Genomic DNA, 26,493 nt, shown 5'->3' on the forward strand with positions numbered 1-26,493 from the left:
CAGCATGGGAACGCTCCCATGCTAGCCTAGGTTGTTAAGTCCTTCCATAAGTTTCCTTCAGATACTGGAAGTGAAAAACAAAAGGAAACAAAGCACAACCCACTACAGTCTTCCTGTAGGTGTCACATCCCCTGCATCAGGATCACTGTGAAGCCTGCAGATCCCAAGGCTTTGTTTGTGGTTGAGCCACTTGAACATCTCTGGGAGTGAGGTCTAGGAATCTGTAGGTTTAACAAGCTTTCCAGGCGATTCTGATGCACCTAGAATTTGTGAAGCACCACGGAGATCAGAAAGACAGGACATTCTTCCACTGGGGGACCAGGGCTGCCTTCAGGCCCCGTTGTCTAAGTCCAGTTAATTCTCGCAGCTTTAGGATTGCTACAAACGAACTGCTGTTGTATGAGCCACCAAGGGTGGGACTGATTTATACCAAGAAAACACAACACTGACTTCCATTACATCACTGGTAAATCATTGGGAATTTTTTTTTTTTAAGATTTATTTATTTGCGGGGGGTGGGGTGGGGTGGGGAGGGGCAGAGGGAGAGAGAATCTGAAGCAGACTCCGCACTGAGCTCATGCCCGACAGACAGTTCGAGCTCACGACCCTGAGATCAACACTTGAGCCAAAATCAAGAGTCAGACACTTAACCAACTGCACCACCCAGGAGCCCCAGTCTCTGGGAATTTTAGCTTACTGGATCATATAACTCAACTCTGGGATATTATATATGAACCTCTTATTGGAATGGATGGTTATTTATCCATCTTTAAGTCAAGGAAAAGAACTCCATATATATAAAGGTTGTTTTATGACAACAGAGGCCTATTCTTTCTGCTTAGATAGTTAGCAACCAGAATCTTTTAAGTAAAATTGTTTTTTTAAAGATTTTATTTTTTTAAAGTAATCTCTACACCCAACGCAAGGCTTGAACTTACAACCCTTACATCAAGAATCGCACACTCCACCGACTGAGCCAGCCAGGTGCCCCACAAAAATTTTTTTACTTACAAAAGAGGTTGTGCCTGTCCGGGTTAAATCAATAATCAGGTGACACAAAGGGCAAGTGCAGCTGTGGCTTTGTCAACATTCTGGTTCCTTCCAATTGCTGGACTTAAGCAAGGACTGCCAATGCCCCTCAAGTGAGGCTCCATCTCAAACCAGTTCACCAAAGGACAGAAGCAGTTTTCGAGGGTTGTCTATGTGCCAGGCCAGGATGCTGGGTACTATGATAGAAGTAGATATAACATTAAAAAGAGGGCCTCTCAACTCTTAGCTGGGCACCAGAATTACCAGGAAAGCCTTTTCAAAATATTGCAGAATGGGTCCACCCCACATCTGTTGAATTGGAACCTTTGGGGGCAACGTCCAAACTGCCCCAAGTGGGTTCAATGCAAGGCTCAAGGCTTTGGTGCTAAATCAAGGCCAAGGCTCAAGACCATGGTGCTAAAAATCCTACCTTCTGAGAATTTTTAGTCTACAATGGATGGTACTGATATAAACAAATCTGGCAGGGGACGTGTATTAAGAACACATTATAGACAAAACACAGTAATGAAAGATAACATTAAATCCAACATAGAAACAAACGCATAGATAGAAGGATAAATGCAGAATTGGCAGCAGTTAGGGAAAGCACAGATAGATTTCTGGGCAGATTCTATCCCCTCTGGTTGATGGGAGGAGTAACAGACTCTGCTGCTGGTTTTTTTGGAATTTCAAATTAAAAGCTTATAGTCAAAAACTGGTTCTAGTTTAAAAGGCAATGCTTTAACTTTTTCATAATTCTGATGTATTGGAGGTTATATAAAAATCACACAAAGGAACTATCCAGAGTGTCTAAAATTTGTATTAAAATTATACGGCCTTTAATTTTTATTGTAGGGTAGAGCTACAAACAGCTGAGTTCTGCACAATATGTTGTCCAGGAAAAAGGAAAGACTAAAACAAATATGCTGTGAACATGTGTGAACACATATTACATCTGTGTTTAAACGAAATCCAGGCCGTTGTATAGTTGTAAGAAATCAAAGCTTTGTAGTCTGGCTAACGAGAGGTTCTCTGAAGGGCATTCTGTGGAATGCATTTCTCTTGGCGGTTGCTCCAGGGGACCCAATTCAATTCTAAGCAGATTTCTTTAATCCTTAGCTCTAACTGGGTCAGCGTCATCTGATTTTAAGTATTATTACAGGAGACATATGCACAATGATTACTGAAATAGCTACAACCACCTTGCCTGGGGAGTTGCTTTTTCTTTGAAAGTGCTCAAAACACCCAAATCACATACGTGGACAAGTCTTTGGTGGGACCACCACTATGATAGGGGCAGGAACCAACTGAGGTTGCCTTCAGATGATAAACATGCTGAAACTTGCACTGAGGTGTTTTTTTGTTTGCTTGTTTGTTTGTTAATGGGCTGCTTAGGAAAAATGCTTAATTAGCTTACCTTATTCTCTGTATTGGTTCAGGAAGATTCTGTTGGGTAATTTGAGGACACGGACTTGAGAATTTTCAGAGTTGGGAGGCTAAACATTTCGTTTTTGAATCAGAAAATCTAAACAAGGGCGCCTGGGTGGCTCAGTCAGTTAGGCATCTGCCTTTGGCTCAGGTCATGATCCCAGGGTCTTGGGATCAAGTTCCGCATCAGGCTCCAAGCTCAGTGGGGAGTCTGCTTCTCCCTCTCTCTCTGCCTCTCTCTCTCTCTGTCTCTCATGAATAAATAAATAATCTTAAAAAAAAAAGGAAAATCTAAACAAAACAGCCAATTGTGTGGTGACCCCTTACCACAGACAATTATCAACAGGTGGGTCAGTGATCCCACTTCAAGATAGCTGTTAGGTGCTACTCATTAACTTAGGATCCTTTTCCTATACCGGATCATCTTACCAGATTCTCTTACTCTTTGTCCTTTGTCGGTGATTCTCTTTGAAGTTTTAGTTTACAATCAGATTTCATCCACAAATAGTGATCATTTTATCTTGTCCTTGCTGAATTTTTTACCTCTACATTCTTTCTCTTGCTTAAGTGTATCAGCCAATATTTCTAGTACAATGTTCAATGGTAAACAGTAGTAGTGACAGGTGTTCTTATTACGTTTCTATGGGGACACCTTTGGTGTTGTTCGTCCATTAAGTATGATGCAGACATTTAGGCTGCCACCCCACCCCAACCTCAAATACAATTATGTGAATAGATTCTATGTTACAGGACCATCCATACATTCCTGAAATAAACTCCAGAGTTCACAAACATAAGAGGCAATCTATTGGCTGGGCCGAAGGAAGCCATAGTACCATTTTTCAAGTAAGTGAGCTACAGAAGAGAGGGTCTTATTCTATTTGCTTTTGAGGTCTCTAGATTGAAAATTCATCACAGGAAACACGCTTTATCCATCTCGGTATCCCTAAATGTGCATTACCCAAATGTGCACCATAAGCAATATCTTTAAATGCCCTCTCCTCTTTGTAATAGTCTTCAAGTCCTGAAGCCAGATTATCTAGAATTCCCCAACCCCGCAGATACCGGTTTTCACACACCCACACAGTTCCCTAGCCACAAAGGCTGCTGGTAGTCAGTGGGCTTCTAAGCTCGACACCATTGCTCTTTTCCAAAAGGCAGATCACCCTACCAATTTGTAATAAGTTGCCTTCCAGTTAGTGATTTCCACAATAGAAAAAGCAGTATCTCTTCTTCTTCAATGGCCTTCAGAAGCTGGCAAGTGTCAACAGGCTTAGGATTCTAAGTAGGATGAGATGCCATGGACCCGAAGGCAGGATTTCCCTGCTTGTCTCAGATTATACAGGTTAGGGTGCTGGGAATGGACAGGAAGACCAGGCAAGAAGGAAGGAATGACAGCAAGGAATGATTCTCCCATTGCCATTTACCAGTGAGAGGAGACAAAGATGTCCATTTACTGGGTAATTCCATTATATTCTCTGGCTTGGTTGTATTCACATGCTAGAAGACATGTGAAGGTATACTGAAGTACAGAAATACTCACATCTATTATTTAATGGTAAGATTAGGAGCCCTGACTTCGTAATCTCACAATTCTATACTTTGAGTCCTGGCTCTGTCAATTACTGGTTGTGTGGTCTTGGGCAAGTGTCTTAACTAAGCCTTAGTTTCCTCTTTTTTTTTTTTTTTTTTTTAATTTTTTATTGTTATGTTAATCACCATATATTACATCATTAGTTTTTGGTGCAGTGTTCCATGATTCATTGTTTGTTCATAACACCCAGTGCTCCATGCAGAACGTGCCCTCCTCAATACCCATCACCAGGCTAACCCATCCCCCTACCCCCCTCCCCTCTAGAACCCTCAGTTTGTTTTTCAGAGTCCATCATCTCTCATGGTTCGTCTCCCCCTCTGACATACTCCCCTTTTCTTCCTCTCCTGTTCTCTTCTTCTTTTTCTTTTTTCTTAAAATATGTTGCATTATTTGTTTCAGAAGTACAGATCTGTGATTCAACAGTCTTGCACAATTCACAGCGCTCACCGTAGCACATACCCTCCCCAATGTCCATCACCCAGCCACCCCATCCCTCCCACCCCCCAACCACTCCAGTAACACTCAGTTTCTTTCCTGAGATTAAGAATTCCTCATATCAGTGAGGTCATGTGATACATGTCTTTCTCTGATTGACTTATTTCACTCAGCATAACACCCTCCAGTTCCATCCACGTCGTTGCAAATGGCAAGATCTCATTCCTTTTGATGGCTGCATAATATTCCATTGTGTATATATACCACATCTTCTTTATCCATTCATCTGTCGATGGGCATCTTGGCTCTTTCCACAGTTTGGCTATGGTGGACATTGCTGCTATAAACATTGGGGTACATGTACCCCTTCGGGTCCCTACATTTGTATCTTTGTGGTAAATACCCAGTAGTGCAATTGCTGGATCGAACGGTAGCTCTAATTTCAACTGTTTGAGGAACCTCCATACTGTTTTCCAGAGGGGTTGCACCAGCTTGCATTCCCACCAACAGTGTAGGAGGGTTCCCCTTTCTCCACATCCCCGCCAACATCTGTCGTTCCCTGACTTGTTAATTTTAGCCATTCTGACGGGTGTGAGGTGGTATCTCATTGAGGTTTTGATTTGGATTTCCCTGATGCCAAGCGATGTTGAGCACTTTTTCATGTGCCTGTTGGCCATTTGGATGTCTTCTTTGGAGAAATGTCTGTTCATGTCTTCTGCCCATTTCTTGATTGGATTATTTGTTCTTTGAGTGTTGAGTTTGATAAGTTCTTTATAGATTTTGGATACTAGCCCTTTATCTGATACGTCATTTGCAAATATTTTCTCCCATTCTGTCGGTTGTCTTTTGGTTTTGTGGACTGTTTCTTTTGCTGTGCAGAAGCTTTTTATCTTGATGAAATCCCAATAGTTCATTTTTGCCCTGGCTTCCCGTGCCTTTGGCGATGTTTCTAGGAAGAAGTTGCTGCGGCTAAGGTCGAAAAGGTTGCTACCTGTGTTCTCCTTTAGGATTTGGATGGACTCCTGTCTCACGTTTAAGTCTTTCAACCATTTGGAGTCTATTTTTGTGTGTGGTGTAAGGAAATGGTCCAGTTTCATTCTTCTGCATGTGGCTGTCCAATTTTCCCAACACCATTTGTTGAAGAGACTGTCTTTTTGCCATTGGACATTCTTTCCTGCTTTGTCAAAAATAAGTTGACCATAGAGTTGAGGGTCCATTTCTGGGCTCTCAATTCTGTTCCATTGATCTATGTGTCTGTTTTTGTGCCAGTACCATACTGTCTTGATGATGACAGCTTTGTAATAGAGCTGGAAGTCCGGAATTGTGATGCCACCAGCTTTGCTTTTCTTTTTCAGTATTCCTCTGGCTATTCTGGGTCTCTTCTGGTTCCATACAAATTTTAGGATTATTTGTTCCATTTCTTTGAAAAAAGTGGATGGTATTTTGATGGGGATTGCATTGAATGTGTAGATTGCTCTAGGTAGCATTGACATCTTCACAATGTTGATTCTCCCAATCCATGAGCATGGAACGTTTTTCCATTTCTTTGTGTCTTCTTCAATTTCTTTCCTGAGTATTTTATAGTTTTCTGAGTACAGATCCTTTGCCTCTTTGGTTAGATTTATTCCTAGGTATCTAATGGTTTTGGGTGCAATTGTAAATGGGATAGACTCCTTGATTTGTCTCTCTTCTGTCTTGTTGTTGGTGTATAGGAATGCCACTGATTTCTGTGCATTGATTTTATATCCTGCTACTTTACTGAATTCCTGTATGAGTTCTAGCAGTTTTGGGGTGGAGTCTTTTGGGTTTTCCACATACAGTATCATATCATCTGCAAAGAGTGAGAGTTTGACTTCCTCTTTGCCGATTTGGATGCCTTTGATTTCTTTTTGTTGTCTGATTGCTGTGGCTAGGACTTCTAATACTATGTTGAATAGCAGTGGTGAGAGTGGACATCCCTGCCGCGTTCCTGACCTTAGGGGAAAAGCTCTCAGCCTTTCCCCATTGAGAATGATATTCGCTGTAGGTTTTTCGTAGATGGCTTTTATGATATTGAGGTATGTACCCTCTATCCCTATACTCTGAAGAGTTTTGATCAAGAAAGGATGTTGTACTTTGTCAAATGCTTTTTCTGCATCTATTGAGAGGATCATATGATTCTTGTTCTTTCTTTTGTTAATGTATTGTATCACGTTGATTGATTTGCGGATGTTGAACCAGCCTTGCAGCCCAGGAATAAATCCCACTTGGTCGTGGTGAATAATCCTTTTAATGTACTGTTGGATCCTATTGGCTAGTATTTTGGTGAGAATTTTTGCATCCATGTTCATCAAGGATATTGGTCTGTAATTCTCTTTTTTGATGGGGTCTTTGTCTGGTTTTGGGATCAAGGTAATGCTGGCCTCATAAAATGAGTTTGGAAGTTTCCCTTCCATTTCTATTTTTTGGAACAGTTTCAGGAGAATAGGTATTAATTCTTCTTGAAATGTCTGATAGAATTCCCCTGGGAAGCCATCTGGCCCTGGGCTTTTGTTTCTTGGGAGATTTTTGATGACTGTTTCAATTTCCGTAGTGGTTATAGGTCTGTTCAGGTTTTCTATTTCTTCCTGGTTCAATTTTGGTAGTTGATACATCTCTAGGAATGCACCCATTTCTTCCAGGTTATCTAATTTGCTGGCATAGAGTTGCTCATAATATGTTCTTATAATTGTTTGTATTTCTTTGGTGTTGCTTGTGATCTCTCCTCTTTCATTCATGATTTTGTTGATTTGGGTCATTTCTCTTTTCTTTTTGATCAGTCTGGCCAGGGGTTTATCAATCTTGTTAATTCTTTCAAAGAACCAGCTCCTAGTTTCGTTGATCTGTTCTACTGTTCTTTTGGTTTCTAGTTCATTGATTTCTGCTCTGATCTTTATGATTTCTCTTCTCCTGCTGGGTTTAGGCTTTCTTTGCTGTTCTTTCTCCAGCTCCTTTAGATGTAGGGTTAGGTTGTGTATTTGAGACCTTTCTTGTTTCTTGAGAAAGGCTTGTATTGCTATATACTTTCCTCTCAGGACTGCCTTTGCTGTATCCCAAAGATTTTGAACAGTTGTGTTTTCATTTTCATTGGTTTCCATGAATTTTTTTAATTCTTCTTTAATTTCTTGGTTGACCCATTCATTCTTTAGTAGGATGCTCTTTAGCCTCCATGTATTTGAGTTCTTTCCGACTTTCCTCTTGTGGTTGAGTTCTAGTTTCAAAGCATTGTGGTCTGAAAATATGCAGGGAATGATCCCAATCTTTTGGTACCGATTGAGACCTGATTTGTGACCTAGGATGTGATCAATTCTGGAGAATGTTCCATGGGCACTAGAGAAGAATGTGTATTCCGTTGCTTTGGGATGGAATGTTCTGAATATGTCTGTGAAGTCCATTTGGTCCAGTGTGTCATTTAACATCTTTATTTCCTTGTTGATCTTTTGCTTAGATGATCTGTCCATTTCAGTCAGGGGGGTGTTAAAATCTCCCACTATTATTGTATTGTTGTCAATGTGTTTCTTTGCTTTTGTTATTAATTGGCTTATATAATTGGCCGCTCCCATGTTCGGGGCATAGATATTTACAATTGTTAGATCTTCTTGTTGGATAGACCCTTTAAGTAGGATATAGTGTCCTTCCTCATCTCTTATTACAGTCTTTGTTTTAAAATCTAGTTTGTCTGATATAAGGATTGCCACCCCAGCTTTCTTTTGGTGTCCATTAGCATGGTAAATGGTTTTCCACCCCCTCACTTTCAATCTGGGGGTGTCTTTGGGTGTAAAATGAGTCTCTTGCAGACAGCATATTGATGGGTCTTGTTTTTTAATCCAATCTGATAGCCTGTGTCTTTTGATTGGGGCATTTAGCCCATTTACATTCAGGGTAACTATTGAAAGGTATGAATTTACTGCCATTGTATTACCTGTAAGGTGACTGTTAACTGTCTGTTGTCTGTGTTCGTTTCTGCTCTTTGCTGCTTTTAGGTTCTCTCTTTGCTTAGAGGACCCCTCTCAATATTTCTTGGAGGGCTGGTTTCGTGTTTGCAAATTCTTTTAGTTTTTGTTTGTTCTGGAAGCTTTTGATCTCTCCTTCTATTTTCAATGATAGCCTAGCTGGATATAGTATTCTTGGCTGCATATTTTTCTCGTTTAGTGCTCTGAAGATATCTTGCCAGTCCTTTCTGGCCTGCCAGGTCTCTGTGGATAGGTCTGTTGCCAATCTAATGTTTCTACCATTGTAGGTTACATATCTCTTCTCCCGAGCTGCTTTCAGGATTTTCTCTTTGTCTCTGAGACTCGTAAGTTTTACTATTAGATGTCGGGGTGTTGACCTATTTTTATTGATTTTGAGAGGGGTTCTCTGTGCCTCCTGGATTTTAATGCCTGTTTCCTTCCTCACATTAGGGAAGTTCTCTGCTATAATTTGCTCCAATATACCTTCTGCCCCTCTCTCTCTCTCTTCTTCTTCTGGGATCCCAATTATTCTAATGTTGTTTCGTCTTATCGCATCACTTATCTCTCGAATTCTGCCCTCGTGATCCTGTAGTTGTTTCTCTCTCTTTTTCTCAGCCTCTTTATTTTCTATCATTTGGTCTTCTATATCGCTGATTCTCTCTTCTGCCTCATTTATCCTAGCATTTAGTGCCCCCATTTTTGATTGCACCTCATCAATAGCCTTTTTGATTTCGATTTGGTTAGATTTTAGTTCTTTTATTTCTCCAGAAAGGGTTTCTCTAATAACTTCCACGCTTTTTTCAAGCCCAGCTAGTATCTTTAAAGTCATGATTCTGAACTCTAGGTCCGACATCGTACTAATGTCCGTATTGAGTAGGTCCCTGGCTGACGGTACTACCTCTTGTTCTTTTTGCTGAGGTGATTTCTTTCGTCTTGTCATTTTGTCCAGAGGAGAATAGATGAATGAGAGAACAAAAGGCTAACAGGTTTACTACGTCCCCAGCAAATATACTGTATACAAATCAGAAAAGACCTGAAACCAGGGGAAAAGAAAGGGAAAGAAAGAAAAAAGAAAGAGAAAAAGAAAAAAAAAAGAAAAAAAAGAAAAAAACAAAAACAAAACAATTCAAAAAAGGCAGAATATGATCAAATATGATCAGGCTAGTGCATAGATCAGTGCCACACACTAGATTTTGGGCGTATTTTGGTCTGTTAGAAAAAAGTGCCTCCTAAAATTTTAAAGGAAGAAAGACATATATGTACAAAATAAGGGTTGATACAATGAAGGGATGGAAGATGACTGTAAAGATGAAAATTATAAAAGATTTTATAAAAGGACTTGGTAAGATAAGTTGTTTGAAAAAAGAAAGAAGATTTAAGGAAAAAAAAAAAAAAGGAAAAAGGGAGAGAATGTGATCAGGCAGGAGACTAGAACAAAGCCATACACTAGTGATTTAGGGTATATTTTGATCTGTTAGAAGAAACTGTACCTCAAAATTTTAAAGAGAGAACAACTTATATATATATGCCAAAAACAAGGATAACTACTATGAAGGGATAAAATATGACTCTAAAAATGAAAAAAAAAAATTTTTTTTTTTAAAAAAAGGGATTTATAAGATGTTGGTTGAAAAAGGGAAAAAGAAAAATAAAAAAAAGTCAACAAAAATTAACTTTGATGAAATAATGAATCATGGTAAAAAAAAAAAAAAAAAAAAAAAAAAAGAAGCCATGAATCTATGTGCAGTATTCCCCTAGCGCTGGAGTTCTCCTATTCTCCTTGATCGATCAACTTGGTCTTGGCTTGCTGGCTGTTTGTGTTGATCTTCTGGGGGAGGGGCCTGTTGCTGTGGTTTCCAAATGTCTTTGCCGGAGGCGGAATTGCCCCGCCCTTGTCGGTCCGGGCTAAGGAAGCTGCTCCAGTTTGCTCTCAGGAGCTTTTGTTCCCTGCAAGCTCTCGGCACAGCTTTGGAGGACCAGGGCGAAAATGGCGGCCTCCCAGTCTCCGCCCGGAGGAGCCGAGAACTCAGGGCCCCACTCCTCAGTGCGCCCCCAGAGAAAAGCAGTCACTCCCGTGTCCCCGGTCTCCGGCCGCTCTCCATGCTCACCCGGCCTGTGATCGAGCGTTGCTATCTCTGGCACCCGACCCCGCTCGGAGTCTCCAAATCCAGCAGATCCCTGCAGTGCGTTCCCGCACCGCTCCTCCCCGGGAAGGAAGGGGAGTCTCCCCAGATCTGCTGCTTGTTGGGTCCTTGCTGGGGGAGCCGTGCCCCGACTGGGCCGCAGATCACAGTTTATGGCCACCCCGAGCTGAGAGCCCGCGCCTCGGCTCCGTCTCTGCAGCCGGCTTCCCCGCCCCGACACCTGGGAGCTCTGCCGCACTCAGGCACCCCCGGTCTCTCTGTGACCCCAAGGGTCCTGAGACCACACTGTCCCGGGAGGATTCCACCCCCCGCTTAGCCACTGCAGCGACGTCCCTCCGCCGAGCCAACTTTTAAAAGGTCCGATTTTGTGCTCCGCGGCTCTAGCACTTGCCAGAAGCGGCCGGCGGAGGCCCCTCCCCCGCCGTTTATCCTCCCGAATATCGCCTCGGATTCACTTCTCCGCACGTCCTACCTTCCAGTAAGTGGTCGCTTCTCTGTTCAGAGAGTTGTTGCTACTCTCCTGTTCGATCTCCTGTTGAGTTCGTAGGTGTTCAGAATGGTTTGATCCCTATTCAGCTGAATTCCTGAGACCAGACAAAATCTAGGTCTCCTACTCCTCCGCCATCTTGCTCCGCCCCCTAGTTTCCTCTTTTGTAACATGTAGATAACACACCAACCTGTTTCTTATGCATATGTGGATAAAATGAGAGAATGTATATAGAGTACCCACCAGTGCCTGGCACGTAATGGAGGTTCAGTAAATGTTAGCTACCATGATTTTTCTATTAGGTTTCCTTAAGTAATCTTAAGTATATTTCACACAGTGAGGACTAAAATCAAAACTCCAGAACAAGGAGGGTGGGCTATTCTTTTCCCTCTGGTTCTTAATGCTATTTAGAACTATAATATAACTTCCCATGAAATGTATTTCATCTCACAGCCAAAGGAAGTGTGATTTGAAATACTGAAAACCAAGTGTATGGCTCACAGACTTGAAAAAAAAACCTAAGAGACCATGATTTCAGAGGAGTCATGAGTCCTCGAAATAGGTTGCAAAAATGCAACATGCATATATACATTGCATATGCAATATATATTATACATATGTATGGCTATAACAAGGTCATAAAAACATTTACTAGAGGTAAATACGATATGAACGGACTAATGTGGACATTTAGGCTATCTTGGCTCTCGTTTAGACACATCAGTTAAAAGCCAGAAGAGAGAACTCCTGTAGGTAAAAACAGCACTTACTGGAATAGCAACTGAAAGATTCAACTCACAGTCTGACCCATTCATCATATTCAGGGGTCAGCAAACTATTTTCTGTAAAGGGGCAGATAGGAAATATTTTAGGCCTTGCGGGCCATGGAGCTCAGTCCTAACTCCTCAGCTTTGACACTGCAGCCACAGACACAATGTAAATGAATGGTATGACTGTGTTCTAATAAAATTTTACTTACAAAAATGGGTGGCAGACCAGATGTGGTCTGTGGGTCACAGCTTGCTGCCCTGCTCTAAACCATATATCATACTCTAAGTAAGATGCCTTACTCACCTATTCAAAAACAAGCTTAAATTAATCTGATCTCTGTACTAGTTAACAATTTGTGAGCTGTTCAGATATGAAGACATGTAATTATATATATTTGATATATTATATATAATATATATAACTGATATAAAGACATAACAAAGTTCTAAATGTTTTCTATAATTGTAAAAAAGCTTAAAACTGTACTGTATTTGTTTTTATGCCTGTATTTCAGTTGTTGACAGTTTTGTGTCACTTGACAATTAAAAAAAATACAGTTAATCTGGTCTTTGAATTGTGAGGTTCAAAGAAGCCACACTATTCGGAGTAAGATTTGATGGCTTTAATTCACTAGGAGTTCATCCTCTCCCAATATTTCAGCTTTGTTGTACACGTAGTTTGATTTTTTAATCTGTAATCTAGTTCTGAATTTATTCACCGTTACATACAATATTTAAGTTGTGAGCACTAAATTTGATTGGAAATTTAAAATTTACATATGTCAAAGACCAAGTGCCAAAAGACAAACTAGCAACATATTTTAAAATCCAACTAATGAGATTTAACTAAACCACATGATTCGGAAACAGGCTTAGGTGCATCTTTATGCAATCCAGATGCCTGACATTGGTAAATATTATAATTCTGTTATAAAGATACATAAATATAGTTGCTAGCCTATTATAGAAAATATTTGAAAATGAAGCTGTCAATTGCCATTTGGAGGATAGAAGCTTATGGCTAACAGGGGACAACTGTTAAAAATAATCCTGTCATCTCTTTTTACAAGTATATAACTTATATTGGAGTTTTTTTCTTAACCACTGTAGTCAGAAATATTATTTCTATAAATACACACTTAGTTCCACTCTAGAAGGTAAAACTGCTTCTTACTGATTATACTTACCAATTTGACAACTGTACGTTATTGAAAATAGATTAAAAGAGCATTTTATGGGAGCAAAATAATCAATAGAATTAAAAAAATTTTCAATTGGCATGTTGTATTTATAAGTTTCAAAACATAAAATGTAATGATGTCACTCAAGAGGCATATAGAATGTCATTTCATGTTTTGAGGGCAATGTTCTCAGTGCTCTGAAAGCAATTCAAGAATTTGAAGTTGAGCAAGATCTGGATATTTACTGATTTTTTTTTAAAGAGCATCTTGGTCCAAGGCCAGAAACCTGTTGTTTTCTGAATAAAGGAAAGAATGTCAATTAATTTTTTACAGACCCAACTTGAAGGGCATTTAATTAATAGCCACATTTGACTGAGTTCAGAGATGTATAACCTCATAAATCCATAGAGAGCTCACTAAAGTTTGTTGAGAGGTAGAGGCAAAGTAAATGGAACAGTACCTGACCTAATAAATTCTCAATTTATCTTAGCTATGTATTCTGATCAACATTTCTTGTAGCGTACACTCTATTATGAGATAGCAGAACTACCACAGTCTTAGAAGTCAGACTGGCCTGGGTTCACATCGTGATAAAATGACATTGCTTAACCTCCCTTGGATGGTTTCACCATTGGCAAAATGGTGATATTCCAGATTCTATAGAAGAACACTTGCAAAACTGGTCTTAATTTACATTTCTGGTATCTGCCATTTCTCTCATTAAAAGGCCTTGCAAGAAGTAGTCTATCTACAGGCAGAATTACAAGTCTAATTAGATTTTAGAAGTCAATCAGGGGTTTTTCAGACATTTTTCATCTTGAGGGAGGAATGATGTTTTGAGTTCTTGGTCTGCAAGCAGGTATATAATGTCACAGAGAAGAGGAGAGAGGGGAGGGGAGAGAAGAGAAAGAAAAGAAGAGAAGAGAAAAGTAGAGAAAAGAAGAGAAAAGAAAAGAAAAGGGTTGCACTTTAAATATCAAAATCAAACTTGGGAAGCCCTTGACAAAAAGCCCGAGTTGACAGATGGACTCACTCTCAGAACAATGGAGAAATTATATAATTTTTTTAAACAAGTATTCTCAGTCTAAAAGATGCACAGGAATTAGTGAATACTCCTTTCTGCTTTAGATAAAAACTGTTACCTATTCAATAGAAATACCTATCCCTAAAATTATATTAAAAGATTAAAGGTACACTTTGAATGAAATGGTAAAGTTACAATATGAGTGTGTATTTAAATTAATGTAATAAACAACTGCAAAACACACTAGTTTTTGTTTTGGTTCTTTTTAAAAACACATTTAGTTAAAAAAAAACTTGTTTCTGTAAAATTACTTTTATGAAAATTTCAGCAAGTATTTCCAGAAGACAAATTCAGGGGAGTGAAATTGTTGGATCAAAGATGTCATGATTTCAAGAGGCAAATTTTGATAAATCAACCTCAGAAAAGCTACACCAGTTTACGCACCAACCAAATGCAGGTGTGTTCTGAATCCAAAGGCTTTTGCCAACTCAATCTATTTTCAGTTACATTCAACCCATAGTGAGAATATATCCCATTAAATGCCTCAGATGCCTTCTTATCTGATCAACTCATAAATGCGCTACAACATTCATCCCGTTCAATTCAGCTTGAAGAGTTCAGTTTTAAGTCAAAAACACCATTCTCCCCATTGACTGTTTTCTCCCAGGCTTACTTTCTTCTCTTTCCTATCCAGTCTGGACCCACGGTCCATGCTTTCTCAAACGAGAACCCTCAGCTCCTTCCAACCTGGTCCCTTTTTGCAGCGTCTCCACTAAAAAATGCCGACTCCTGGAGAATTCCAGCCTTCTGCTCACGATGTCCTTTCCTGCTGGAAAGTATCAGACAAATCTGTGCCTCGACACCATTCTGGCTTTGAACTTCAGCTGCCCTGAGCACACTGCGCAATCCTTTTCCCCGCGGCCAGGTCCTTCTCCCACATCTCTGGGGCAGAGGTTTGCCGACGGGAGGCCATCAGAATCACCCGTCAGTCTTCATGTCATCTGACCTTCTTCCTTACCTGACACTGCTGACCTCTCTCCCCGGGGCTTCCAGGGCACTGCGCTCTTGGTCTGCCTTCCCAGGTCCTTCCCCGCATCTATGGACCACCCTGTAGGAACTGACTGCTGAACCAACAACAGCCACCAACCAAAGTACATTTTTTTTTCTTTGACATTTTTAAAAAAGATTTTATTTATTATTTGAGAGAGAGAGAGAGAGAGATTGAGATTGAGAGAATGAGTGGGAGGAGGGGCAGGGGGGAGGCAGACTCCCTGCAGAGTAGGGAGCCCGACTCGGGACTCGATCTTAGGACCCTGGGATCATGACCTGAGTTGAAATACATTCTTAAAGTTCTTTGAGGGATGAACTTAGAGCGTAATGGGTAAGTGTGCAGACTCTGAGGCCCAGCTGCCGGGGTGAGCTCAGTTCTACCACTTTTGCACTGGGCAAGGCAATGTCACTGGCCCTAAGTGTCCGCATCTGTCAGAAAAGATCATGACTGTGTTATCTATGATGATGTGTGGCCTAAATGACCTAATCCTGAAAAGTGCTCACGATGATCTGGTCTATAATAGGCTCTCAAAAAATGACATTTCTCTTTCCACCGTGAAAGTATGGCAAAAAAATGTCTGATTGGAAACTAGGAAGAGGGTTCTCGCCAGACATGGAATTTGCAGACACCTTGATCTTGGATTTCCTGGTGACAATGTGAGATATGTCTGTTTTCTAAGAAAAAATAAAGTACTACTATACATAATTGGGAGCCCTAAATAACAGGATAGTGAAATAAGCACAGATACAGGAAGCTGACTGTGTTCAAATCCTGACTGAACAATTTTCTAGGGCATGACATGGGGCAGAGTGTGACACAGATCTTGGCCTGCTGGACAGTGTATTTAATGAAGCGAATTCCCTCTTTTTCATATCACAGAGTTGTTCAATGAACTAAAATAAATAGAATTAAATACCTAGCACAATGCCCAGAATAAAACAAGTAGAAATTTGAAATTTTTTCTTTTTTTATGTCCTCCTTTTTAGACCCTGTGATTATTGATACTATCAGTAGATAGTGAGCAGATAGGGTTCTACTTTAAATACATATTGGAATTTAACTCTACTAGTGTATAAAAATGCAGTTAACAATGGGGACATTTCCAACGTATCTATGAACTCCAGTGAATGAAATGGTATATTTTAAAGAAATAAAAAATACACATATATATGTGTGTGTGCATAATGAGCTAGACAGACCATGGCCAAAAGCATGTAGGGAAAAAAAAAAACCTATAAATTTCAGAAGTCTAGTTTGACCCTTTTTGAGCAGTTAGGCCAATATACTTAACTGTAGAACCAGAAGTTCTAAAGAATTTTCACTTTACACAGCACATACATTAATTGGCATTGATTCGTGGGAGAATTTCCAGCCTATTTTAGTGCCCTGCCAGTATGTATTAGATAAATTAGTGTTACTGGCCATTCTGATCCTTGTAACATTTGATTAATACATTACCAACGCGTATTTGTACAAACCATTGAGCAGTAGTTAAATAATTATGATGCCTTTTGTATACATACAACAAACTGGCTATTTTTTAAATTATCCACTTTTTGGAAAAATGCAAGTCATACTATTTTAGTTTCAATATGAACATTTGCTTCTATTCTCAAACTTTGTATACAGGAAAATTCCTCTATCATTCCTGGGGAAAAAATGGTATTTAATCAAATCTGACTTTTCCAAATGTAAAAATAGGACTCCCTGAGGGCCAGCCAGCTTCTGATAGTACTAGGTTGTAAGCTCCACAAGGACAGGAAGTATTTTTTAACTTCTGTTTTGTCTGTATTATCTGGTATAGTGGATGTCACTGGTATTGAACTGAGTTACAAAGAAATGCATACAATGTAACCCAAAGCTGTCTAAAATATACAGCCATAAAAAACCATTTTTTCTAAAATATACAAAAATCAAGCTCCCTCCAGAAGTGTGGTTTTTACCACCTGCGTGTGGTTCAGGAACTCAAGCCTGGGAGAATGGTGTATATTTCTTGCATTGTCGTTCCAATTCTGCTCTGGATCTATGAAATATTCCCAGAGTGACACTTATACCCTCTGATATCTCCCTCTGTTAGTCGTATGTGGCCAGAAAAGCTCTTCGAGAATCCCGTGATGAAAACAAAGGCAAAGTAGACTATGCAGGTACAGACATAAGTGGATTACCAACAAAAGGACCAACGGAAATCTCCGGTAAAAAAGATGTAATTGGTCCAAAGGATCTCATTGTTTTAAAAATGGACCTGATAATATGAAACACCTTGCTTGTAATTTTCTCTGACCTTTTTCTCTGAGACCAGAGTTCAGGATAGTTGGCTGTATACCTAATACTAACCAGGGAATACATGACACTTATATTTAAGATGTATTTAGTTATATTTAATGATCTCATTCCTGAGTTCCTTTTTCAGTAAAGTAGCTTTCATTTCTATTATTGCAGTTATGAATAAATAGAAGGTTTGTGCCAGTAGACGCTGCTACTAAATCAGTACCCAAAATCCTCTTTGAATTTGAGCAGAGCACAGTATTACTGTGGAACAAGTGCAGTGAGACTTCACGGGAAGGAAAGGGAGTTATGGGGAGATGATAAGCCTTGAAACACAAAGATAAATTTACCGTCCAATACAATGGAGTAGCTTACTTATGAGAGTAGTAATTACTGCTTCTTGCTCTGAGGAAAATAGAAAAGACGGTAGGCAGACCTTTTGGAAAAAGGGAATACCTTTTACAGAAATATCTAATGTATATTATAAAATTCTAAAAATAAAATAAATAGATTTTTGTATATCTATGAATACAGCACACAAAAGTAACATCATATTCAGGAGGATGGGAGAGCAGGAAGCAGGAATAAAGACCCCGGGTAGGGAGCTGAGAGCACAGGACACGAGCTATTGTCAGCAAAAGACGCTGCATGGGTCTCAACTGCAGAGCGGCCGGACTAGGGCATGAGCTTTCTTTGCTCCCTGCAGATCATACAAACAGGGCTCTATCTCTCCAAGTGGAAGATCTCACTTACCTCAAGGCCTTCAGGAGCTTAAGGCTGAGAGTTAGAAAAGGTTTTACAGATGATTTCAACCAATATCTTTCCCCAAAAGAGATTCCTCTTCAAAATATGCTTAAGAGAATCTATAAAGAGTGTCTCAAACTCAACACCCAAAAAACAAATAATCCAGTCAATAAATGGGCAGAAGATATGAACAGACATTTCTCCAAAGAAGACATACAAATCGCTAATAGACACATGAAAAAATGTTCAACATCACTGGCCATCAGGGAAATACAAATCAAAACCACAATGCGATACCACCTTACACCAGTTTCAATGGCAAAAATTAACAAGACAGGAAACAACAAGTGTTGGCGAGGATGTGGAGAAAGGGGAACCCTCCTACACCTGGTGGGAATGCAAGCTGGTGCAGCCACTCTGGAAAACAGTATGGAGGTTCCTCAAGACATTAAAAATAGAGCTACCCTATGACCCAGCAATTGCACTACTGGGTATTTAGCCCAAAGATACAGACGTAGTGAAAAGAAGGGGCACATGTACCCCAATGTTCATAGTAACAATGTCCATGATAGGCAAACTGTGGAAGGAGTCAAGATGTCCTTCAACAGATGAATGGATAAAGAAGATGTGGTTCATATACACAATGGAATATTACTCAGCCATCAGAAAGGATGAATACCCACCATTTGCATCGACATGGATGGAACTGGAGGGGATTATGCTAAGTGAAATAAGTCAAGCAGAAAAAGACAATTATCATATGGTTTCACTCACATGTGGAACATAAGGAATAGTGCGGAGGGCAACAAGGGAAGGGAGGGAAAACTGAATGGGAAGAAATCAGAGAGGGAGACAAACCATGAGAGTCTCTGGACTCTGGGAAACAAATTGAGGGTGACAGAAGAGAGTGGGTTGGGGGATGGGGTAGCTGGGTGATGGCTATTAAGGAGGGCATGTGTTGGGATGAGCACTGGGTATGATACGCAACTAATGAATCTTTGAACACTACAGCAAAAACTAATGTTGTACTATATGCTGGCTAATTGAACATAATAATAAAATAATTAAAAATATATGCTTAAGAGGCAGGCGGTCATCTAGTTTTTGCTTTGAATGTGTTCTCAGTGAGAAATCATGGGGTCCCACGTTCCATTTTGAACTATTCTGACTATAAAATGACTTCCTTATATTTTTGAGCAGCAACCTGCTTGCCTATGAATCTCAGCCTTTGGTCCCCATTCTCCCTAAAGGCACAGATGAGAACTGTCACTTTAATCCCTTCCCACTCCAGGATGTGAGGACGGCTGTCAAGTCGCCCAGTTCCCTTGTTCCCAGGCCAGGCCTCCCCAGGCCTTTCAGTGCATCCCGAGTGCTCCATCCCCACTGCCAACAGGTATTATGTCTAAAACTTTTGAAAACCATACATTTATTACATATCATACTTCAAATATTATTTGGGCACTGACGACTTCCATGTGATTTCAACAGAATTGGCTGACATTGGGGCAACCCGAACAGCTCTGGGCACATTATTTTATGAGTAGCCTTTTCAGATAATAGCTTAGCCCAAATAAGATTATAGGCTTTAAAAAATTCCCTTTGAAATTAAATTTAGCTCAAACAAAGGGAAGTAGTGAGGAAAGAAAAGACTTATTCAATGGGTAACCAAAAGAATTTGCAACTAACACAACCCACTCAACTCCCTCATGCTAGGAGATTTTTGTCTTTATCACATGAAGTCTTTACAGGATCCTAAATAATTTGGGCTTGCTCTAGAATGGGCCCTAATTCCTGGTGATAGCTGGAAGTGCTTTGTTTTTTTACAAAGCTAATTATAAATATTCAGTTAAATGTTTAGGCCCACACTTCCAGAGGGTCCCTTGAACAGCCCTAGGTTTACAGTAGGACTCAAAGTAGTTGCTGACAATCAGCCTATAAGCCCAGTGCTGCATGTTAAAGTTTTTCCAAGTTTAAATTCAAGGGATTGATTGATTGATTGACTGATGAGAGAAAGAGAGCAGGGAGTGGGGGAGGGGCAAAGGGAGAGGGAGAATCCCAAGCAGGCTGCATGCCCAGGGCGGAGCCCCACACGGGCTCAATCTCACAACCCTGAGATCATGACCTGAGCTGAAATCAAGAGTCGGACACTCAACCTACTTAAGTCACCCAGGTGCCCCAAGGGCTTTATTTAATGAATAAAACTTCTGTAATATATAGTGTGCACACATAGACACACACACAGCTGTGGACTTTGAGGTAAGTTAAATCCTAGAATATACCTTCCGCAGTGCTGGGGTCTTAAGAGGAAGAATACAGCCAGGAGAACAGGACTGGAGCAGTCTGGTGGAAGAGCGGAGGAGAGAGAAAAATGTCAAAAAAGCATCTCATTGGTTCAAGTGCTACCTTCTTCTTTTGCTGGCTTGATTACCTATGGGCAGTTACCCTCTTTGAAGCCGCTAAAGGAAAAGTTCAAAATGTCTGCTCTGCCTCTCTGAGAATCATGAAACTACCTCTATCAACGTAACTTAAAACACATTTATAAAAAATTGACAAGAATCAGACTGGGTTGAATGTCTCGATTAGTTTGGAGAGAACTATTTTCATATTTTTGAATCTTCCAATCTGCAAAAATGGAATATCCTTCTATTTGTTTAGTTAATTTATAGAAAAAGATTTTGTGTATTTCAGTGTAGACATAAACATCTCTATGCATCTCTCTTTAGATTTCCTAGCTCTTTGATGTTCTTAATGTTATTTTAAATATCGTTTCATAAATTCCCTTTTCTATTTGGTTTTGATATATAAATTAGTGACTTTTGAGTGAAGTTGTAAGCAGTTTATTAAATTTACCTACTAACTCTAAGTAGTTGGTAAATTCATTTAGATTTTCTATGTACGTAATCATCTGCAAACAAATGGCTATTTTCTTTCTTTTCAGTCTTTATGCCTTTCATTTCTTTTTCTTGCATTATATATGGCAAGAATCTCTAGTATAATGTTGAATAGAAGTAGTGATTGTAGGGATCCTTGTGTCATTCTTCTCAAGGGCAAAACTTTCAGTATTTTATCACTAGCTATGTCTGCTGTAGACTATGCATCAGTTTACAGAAGTTCTATTCACAGTTTACTAAGTTTTTATCATAAATGGCTGTTGAATTTCATCAAATCCTTTTTCCAATTTGCATCTGTTGAGATAACTACATTTTCATCCCTTTACAAAAATTAATGTGGCAAATTACACTGACTGATTTCTCAAATGTTAAATCTCATTTGCATACATGGAGAATTAATCTCACTTGGTAGTATTATCTTTTGCATATATTGAAAGTCACCTTCCTGTATATTGTGATGTCCTTGTCAGGTTTTTGGTAACATGGTTAGGTTGGACTTAGTTTGGAAGTATTCCTTTTTTTTTATTTACTGGAAGCATTTGTACAAAATTGAGGTAATTTCTTCCTTAAATGTTTGAAAGAACTCACTGGTTCTATATTTTCTTTGTGTAAGGGCTTTTAATAATTGATTCAATTTCCACTAACAGAAGAAATTCTCTAGATTTTCCATTTGTCAGTTTTTTTGAGGAATTTGTCCTTATTCAAATTTTCAGATTGATGTGTTCATTGTATCATCACATCTTTTCACTGTAGAATCTCCCATGATACTATACTTTTCATTCTTGATGTTACTTTTTTCTCTTATTAATGTCTTACTGGGGGTATGTCAGTTTTCTTAAACTTTTCAGAGAACCAGCTTTTAGCTTTGTTTTTCTTTAGCTTCGTTTTCTATTTCACTGATTTCTAATCTTTGTTTCCTTCTTTCTCATTCTTTGTTTTACTCTTGCTTCTAGAGATGAAGTGTAAATGATTTTAACTTTTCAACTTTTATAGTAAATGTAGGTAAGTGTGTAAATTTCTAAGCATTGCATTAGGAGCTGCAGTCTACAATTTTTGATATGGCACATCTTCATTATTATTCAGCTTAAAATATTTTCTAATGCCTGTTATTTCTTGCTCGATCCATGGATTATTTAGAAGTGTGTTCTGTTTAATTTGCAGGCATTTGAGGATTTTCTAGTGATCTTTTGTTACTGATTTTTAGCATAATTTCCCTGAAGTCAGAGCATATTTTGAATTGTCTCAATCCTCTGAAAAGTTTTGGGGCTTTCTTTTTGGTCGGCTTATTGTCAGTTTTAGTAAATTTTAAATACGGACTTAAGTGAAATATGAATTCTGTCATTGTTGACAGTATTCTCTGCATATCAATTAGGTCAAGTTTGTTAACTGTCTTCTCCAGATCTATATTTTTACTTTTTTGTCTGTTTGTTCAGAGTTATGTTAAAGAAGCCCTTACCATTGTGGATTGTCCGTTTCTCGTTTTAGTTGTCTATTTTTGCCTTATACATTTGAAACAATGTTATTATGATTGTGAAATCTTCCTTGTAAATTGACTTACCATTCCAGAATATCCCTCTTCACCTCCAGTAATGCTTCATCTGACACTAGTCTACCTAGGCCAGTCTCTTCATTAGCGGTTGCATGTTTTAGCTTTTGCCATCCTTGTACTTTCAGTGCACTTGTACTTAAGATGTGCCTCTTGCAAATCAGACGTGCATGGGTTTTGTTTTCTTCCGCAGTCTGACATTAGCTTACTAATTGAAGTATTTGGTCCTTTTTCCACTTAATGTAGTTACTGATTTAGGTGATTTGATATCTACCATCCTACTACTTGTTTTCTATTTGACCCACTCTTTCGTTTATTTATTGTCTTGTCTTCTTTTGGATTACTCAAATATTTCATTTTCTTCTTTTAACGTACTCTCCTTGATATTACAACACATATCTGGGTTAAGTTTAATATGAATTACTGTATTTACCACTTCCTTGATAATACTAGAACTTTATACTTCTGTTTTTAAGCTTTTCCAATATTATCATGTTTTCTAACTCTACATAAATTTTATTTTTTAAAAGATTTTTATTTATTTGAAAGAGAGAGCGTGCACACGCGAGCAAAGGAATGGAGGGTGGGGCAAAGGGCAAGGGAAAAGCAGATTCCCCGCTAAGCAAAGCAGGGACCCCTAGATCCTGACCTGAGCCAAAGGCAGCTGGTGCCTCTCTACATATATTTTAAACTTCACATTGCTAGTACTGTTTTGTAACAGCCAGTATTCATTTATAGTCACTCTTTTGTAAAGGTCTTCATTCTTTGCTACATTTCTGTGTTTGTACTGAAACAAAATCTGCCTGTTTTACTCTCAGTCATGGGACCTCATTCTGCCTAAAGGAGCAAGTAAGATGTTTAACTTCAATCCTTTGTTTTCACTTATAATATCTGAAGAGAACTATTATGTGCCCGGCTTCCAGGTTAAGCATCACGTTCTCTACCCTGCCAACTCCACCCTCAACCTTCACCAACTCCACATTCCCAATGGGTCACTAATCCCTGTCAATTATGTTCCTAAAAATAAATCGGAATTAGGCCAGTGGCTTAATTTAGGGCCCATTTCTCACCTGGAATGCTGACTCTTTTCCTGATTACCAAGCTGGGAGATCTCACGAAAACCATATTCTCTACATGTTTAAATTCCTCAATAGCTCTCCATTATAGCACTGTTTTCCAAACTGTTCTTTTGGAATTGAGTGTGGAGGGGTAGAATTGCTTGTGTATTCTACCATCTGCTCTGTTACTCTCTCATTATTAGCAAAGTTTAAACTACAAAACTCACTGCAACCCAGAAGAATGTCAGCAAGTTTAGATGCAATGGTTTTAATGAAATGAATAAATTTTAATGCACCCGTACACTAAAAATGACCTTGGAGTTGGGATATAACCCAAAACTTCAGTCTCCTAGCAACCAGGAAGAAAAACTACAGCCTGAAAATATATTATTTATGACAGCCTCTGGCTTAAAAAATGAAGATAAAATAATTTAGAAATGACAGAATTTATAAGTTAATTAATTAAGGTTCAAGTCTTAGCCCCCTTTATTAGCTCTATAACATATAGTAAGTTATTTAATCTCTTTAGTCCATTTGCTCATCTGAAAAAGGAAGTTAAGAATACTTGCCTTAGTAAATTTATCACAGGAATACTTTATAGTTAAATAAAGGAAAAAAGGAAAAATATGTTTGCACCTACAAACATTTACATGGATTAATCTTAAAAAGATGAATGTAAGAAGCAAGCCACAAAGGAATTAAGGATGCCACTGTAAAAGGTGTTAGAGACAGTCGAAATTAAATAATACATACATAGCAAAATTTTTTGAAGAGCCAGGAAATGATGAATATAGAATTCAAGACAGAAGGGCACCTGGGTGGCTCAGTCAGGTAAGCATCTGCCTTTGGCTCAGGTTATGATCCCAGGGTCTTGGGATCCAGCCCCACACTGGGCTCCCTGCTCAGCGGGTAGTCTGCTTCTCCCTCTCCCTCTGCTCCTCCCCCTGCTTGTGCTCTAATTAATAAAATCTTTAAAGGGGCGCCTGGGTGGCTCAGTCGTTTAGCGTCTGCCTTCGGCTCAGGTCATGGTCCCAGGGTCCTGGGATCGAGCCCCACATCCGGCTCCCTGCTCTGCAGGAAGCCTGCTTCTCCCTCTCCCATTCCCCCTGCTCGTGTTCCCTCTCTCGCTGTGTCTCTCTCTAATAAATAAATAAAAATCTTTAAAAAAAAATAAAATCTTTAAAAAAAAATCTTAAAAAAAAAATTCAAGACAGAGATTACACCAGGGTGGGTATGTGTGTTGGAGAATGGGGGAGAGGTTTGACTAGAGAGGCATGCTCTGGTGGTTCCCTAACATTCTGTGAAGGGGCTTGGGGGTTAATGGGAGTTCATTTTATAGTTATTCTTTAAAAAATACACATATATTTGCACATTTATGCATTTATGATCCAATTCAAAACAAAAATCACTTAAAACTCCCAGCGAATCTGAGTTAGATATGTATCTGCAGTTTTAGATGGAGAATTCATACGTTCACTGCTTTCTCCTGCGCTTATCACAACATGGTCTGATTTCACTAGTGACTGACTAGATGCACTGTCACAACTTTGAAGAAGACAGCTGATGCAGAGAAGTTTTTAATTCATTGGAAGTAGATCTCAAAAAGGAAATTTCTGGTGTAAAATGAAATGAGATAGTTAATTTAGCGGAGAGCAACTATAAATATGCCAGGCTCCGTGCCTACCATTATAAATAAGATCTTCCCATACTTGATCTATGTCCTGAGCTCTATTCCAGGGCCACACTCACTTACCAATCAGCACTCCTTAGACAATGAAAAAGCTCACTGGTCTATTCACATTTGTTAACTCAGAAACATGGACAAATAGTCTCTCTCACTCTGCCTTCTGAAACGTATGTTAATTTTGTTTATACGGTAATTAAACTTGTAAAGACATTAAAAAACAAGTTATATGGCTTAGGTATTACAGGAAGTATTAACATTTAAAAATTACTTTCAAGTATTAGAGCTGAGACAAAAAAGGGATATTAAAATAATTTAAAACTTCCTATAAACTTCATAAATACATCCATGTTTAAACATTTCTGGTATGTTTAACCATTCATTTGCAAACTTTTCCTAGTGAATTTAATGAGCAAATATTTAATAGTTGCTCATTATCAAAAGATCATGAGTTTGTCCCTTCCCTCCTCTCTGGGTGGGGTGGGGGATTCAGTCAGATGACCAGGGCCTAGGATGGAACGGGGGTGGGGTCAGGAGTGACACTACTAGGGTCAAGATTCAGCTGGCCTGACCCCTGTGGTCGGGGCTGGGGTTTCAACTGGCATATGAAGGAGCAGTGTGGTCAGGCCAGTGCAGTGGTGGCTGACTTACGTGACAGATTTGGAGCCAGGTGCACCAATGCAGCTGCAGGCATTGTCAGGAGGTTGGAACGTAAAGAAAGAGTAAGCAAACAATATATTTAAGATTATGGGAGCTAGATTTCCCACTATGAGAGAAAGGAGTTACAAATATGGAAAGGGAAATACTGGATTAAACCCTGAAGTATTGAATTAGAATTGAAGGTACCAATGTATACTCAAGGTTTCCATTCTGTATGTATATATAGAAATATATAGAGCTGTATGTCTGTGTGTGTGTACACACATGTATTTTTTTTTTCTAAAAAATTTATTTGAGAGAGAGAGGGAGAGCACAAGCAAGGGCAAGGGGCAGAGGGAGAAGCAGACTCCCCACTGAGCAGGGAGCCTGACATGGAGCTCGATCCTAGGACCCTGGGATCATGACCTGAGCCAAATGCAGACACTTAACTGTCTGAGCCACCCAGGCGCCCCCAGACACATATTTCTTTGATCTGTCCACCAATAAGGCTTTATTCAATGACCTGTTCAAGTCAATCAATGACTTTACAGT

At 39.3% G+C, this 26,493-nt stretch overlaps 1 long non-coding RNA gene across 1 annotated transcript; it reads right to left on the bottom strand.

Moving 5' to 3' along the window:
- On the bottom strand, positions 1 to 24,541 carry LOC113924549. Its single transcript, XR_003520706.2, has 3 exons — positions 20,403 to 24,541; positions 1,012 to 1,226; positions 1 to 260 (listed from the first exon to the last, which is right to left on the bottom strand). It is a non-coding gene; the product is annotated as an uncharacterized LOC113924549 (long non-coding RNA).
- Positions 24,542 to 26,493: the final 1,952 nt, after the last annotated feature.

This window comes from Zalophus californianus, chromosome 4 (genome assembly GCF_009762305.2).
Source record: "Zalophus californianus isolate mZalCal1 chromosome 4, mZalCal1.pri.v2, whole genome shotgun sequence".
Lineage (NCBI taxonomy): Eukaryota > Metazoa > Chordata > Mammalia > Carnivora > Otariidae > Zalophus > Zalophus californianus.